Source organism: Galeopterus variegatus, unplaced genomic scaffold (assembly GCF_000696425.1).
Source record: "Galeopterus variegatus unplaced genomic scaffold, G_variegatus-3.0.2 Scaffold3977, whole genome shotgun sequence".
Classification (NCBI taxonomy): domain Eukaryota; kingdom Metazoa; phylum Chordata; class Mammalia; order Dermoptera; family Cynocephalidae; genus Galeopterus; species Galeopterus variegatus.
In genome coordinates this window covers 73,754-77,592 of record NW_007730088.1, presented here as the reverse complement: position 1 = coordinate 77,592, position 3,839 = coordinate 73,754, and positions in this window count along the sequence as shown.

Below are 3,839 nucleotides of genomic sequence, written 5' to 3'. Positions count from 1 at the left end.
TGAAACACAACTGATTGTACATATCGGTGGAGTACCGTGTTGAATATCAATACCTGTGTGCCATATGCGATGCTCATATCAGGATAATTAGTACATTCAACGTTATACAATGTAATCATTTTTTGTGGCCCTTTATCAATTTCTTGTTAACCCTCCTGTCCCCTCCTCATTTCCTACTTCTGGTAACATCAATTCTGTTCTCTCCTTTTGAAAATTCAACATATTATTGTGGATGTTGTATCTTTCTTTCTTTTTAAAAATATATTTGTTTATTTATTTTTAGCTCCCACTCATGAGTGAAGACATGCTCTGCCAGCGCTTTGTGGTCTTGTCTAAAATTCAGTTCAATACCCTCTTTAGTCTTTGATTCTTCATTTATGTCATCCTACTCGTGGTTCCCTGGGCTGGAAATCTTAGTCAAATTTAATTTGTGCCTCTTTGCATCATTCTCCCCCGTACCACTGAGACATCTAAAATTCAGTTCAATACCCTCTTTAGTCTTTGATTCTTCATTTATGTCATCCTACTCGTGATTCCCTGGGCTGGAAATCTTAGTCAAATTTAATTTGTGCCTCTTTGCATCATTCTCCCCCGTACCACTGAGACATCAAATCATGTTAATCGTTCCATCAGCATGTCTCCTGTACTCTTTCTGTATGTACTGCTTGTGGAAGTCTTCCAGCTGATCTTCCTGCCTGCTGTTTTCTCTGTCTCAGCCTATTCTGACACCACTAGCTACATAAAACACGACTGTTATTAAGAGAGATAATTTTAAATGCTAATATTATTTAAACTACCTCATTTTATGTCTTCTAAGTGCTGTAATCAGCACCGTCTACTCATCACAGCAATCCTTTGAGGTATGGTTATTATCTCCCTTTTAAGATTAGGGACTTGAAGTTCAGTGAGAGGTTAAACACTTCCTAAGGTCACACACTTGTTAAGAGGTCGAGCCAGGATTTATATTGAGTTTAGTCTGACTCCAAAGTTCGTGTTCTTAATACTGAGGGAGACCATAATTTATCACTCACCAGTATATATGTCTGAGACAGAAAGAAGGTGCTACTAACAATTGTGCTGGGACAACTGTGGTAAGCTGGGACTATCCTAGGAAAATTGACAGGTAGTTACTTTATCGATACTGCAGTGTGGTTCCTGCCCAATGGTTACACCCAATTAAACAAATACAGGAGGTTGAGGAGATATCTGCTTTTGTAGACGGGAAGAGAAGGCCAGTTTTGAAGTTAGTATTAGAATTGACCACAGGACAGCCTATTGGAAACATTTAGTAAAGTGATCGAATACTAGTTTATGGGCTTATCCGAAACATGAGAACTAAAGTTACACATTTGGGAGCCATCCTTATAGAGGAGGTTGGTGAACTGAGCAGCTCACCAAGCACTTAAAGAAGAAGTGCACAGGACCCTGGGAAAGGTGAACACGGGGCAGCGGGAGTGGAAGGACAGGCAGTGTGCGGGCTGTCTCTGTCGGGCCACAGCCTTCTCCAGTGCATGAACCATGTCTTTTTCTCCCTAAACCTAGAATTTTAAGATGCAAAGTAATATACAAATTAAAGATTAACTGAACATTACGTGGAATGCTATCCCATCTGACTCCTATTTAATGACCTTAAATTTACTCACTTTGTTAGGAATTGAGGCCATTTTAGATGCAGACTATCAGCTGCTGTCTTTTCTCTCCAGCCAGGTTCCATGTTGCTTCTTGTTGGAATTAACGTGTGTTCTTGAGTTTCTCTGGTGTGCAGTGATAAACAACTCATTTGGAGCCATACTAGTGCTATCTGAGACATATATGTAAAGACATATATACCTGTTTGAGTATCAGACATATATTTACATCACATGAAATATGTATAATGTATACATACATTACATGGTAGATATGTGCTAGAAATAACTACGGCAAGAAGCCATTTATTTAGAAGAGATTCAGATTTTATAAAGAGGAAGATTCTGTGCCAAAATGAACATGGTCAAAAATATTTATTTTCATATTGCTTCCTGCTTGTGCTAGAGCAAGTCATCAGTGAATTTGACTTTGGAGAAGCTGTGGCTGAAATGCATTTAAAATAAAGTTTCAACTTGGAGGAACTTTTCCCTGTGTTGCATCAGATAGGAAACCACTAAGGCTTCTACAGACAAGCCAACTTTTAATGAACCCCTGGGGTCTTCTCTGCCTTTGGGTCCCAAAGAGAGCTTATGAGAGTTAATTGTTTTTCTCCATTTGTAATTTATGTGTAGTGGGATTAAGATCAGGCATTGGGGTTTATTACAGACACTGTAGGACACAACAAAATTCTAAGTGTAAACCTCATATCAGGCACCATTATTGTGGAGCATTGGCTGAAAATGTCTCACAGAGGTGAATGAGAAGGCAGGTGCTGATGTGTGCACACACATAAACGTGCAGTGATCGGTGTCATGAGTGTAGCTGGACTTGACAAAAAGCTGGGTTTCTACCTTTGAGGTATGATTTTGTAAACTTCTTATGAGAAACCCTGAACAGAAACAGAGCTAACCTATATGCTCACTGAGGCTTGAGTTTCTCCAAATGGAGATGTCTTTTCCCTTTGGCTACAAGTATCACAAATGGCCTTGTGAAAGGATTTAGAGTATAATTGGCCACACACCAGCTCAATTTGTCCCTATAAAAAGAAGTTTATCAGATCCCTTCCTGAGAGCTTATTTGAAAATTAAGGGAATTTAGAGCAGCTGGTGCTGGATGTCTAAAGTCTAGAAACGTGTGCAGGCAGTGATCTTTATTGTGCGACTTGTGATTTTGTAAAAAGCTTAGAAAGGTCTTTTGCTTCTCTAACTTATGATGAGCTTATTTGAAAATTAAGGGAATTTAGAGCAGCTGGTGCTGGATGTCTAAAGTCTAGAAATGTGTGCAGGCAGTGATCTTTATTGTGCGACTTGTGATTTTGTAAAAAGCTTAGAAAGGTCTTTTGCTTCTCTAACTTATGATGTCCACTATTCCCTTCACTAGAGCCATTGCTTTGTGTACAGCTGTTGTCTGAAGCACAGAACAATAGCACATTGTGATACATTAAGTAACATTCAAACAGTGGTCCTTAGAGTAACTGAAATGAACCAGCACAGCACCAACATAGTCTTTCAAGACTTTGCTCAAATGTCCCCTTCTCAAAAAGGCCTAACTGACCTAATTAAATGTACAACCCACAACCCCTGCCCTTCTTATTCTCTTTTCTTTTGTCTTTTTTTTTTTTTTTTTTTNACACCGAGGGTTGTGATCCTATTGCCGGTCACGGTACGGGTGTGACACTGAGGGTTGCGATCCCGTTACCGGTCATGAAAAAAGACAAAAAGGAAAAAAAAAATACCAATACTAGCATATTAAAGGCCTCAAATTGATTTAGTAAAACTTGTTGCTTTGCGTTGCTTCGCCCCCCACGGATTTGTCACCCCACGTCCCCTGGTTGATGTAGATGCAAAGGATCACTCAAAGCCCATATCTACTGAGCAATGAGAAGCCCCGAAGTGGTTTATCTCCCTTTGGGATGCTCAAGCGAGAGCCAACCCTTCCTTGGGAAATTAAGTCCAAATTGGAGTTCTCTTCCTGCATTTATTTTCCAGACCAGGAAGTTACAGGAAGAGACATAGGTGGGGTTATAGTTTAACAGTATAGGCTGGTAAACTATAACTTTTAGTGAAAAAAGCCAGATGGCATTCCAGTAAGGCAATTAAGTGGTCTTATCAACACAGTTTGATCATAGCAAACATTCCTTCTTCAAGCAATTTCTCAGTATCTTTACATAACAATCAGTAACTAGTCTGTCCTTGAGCCAGCAACCTTGC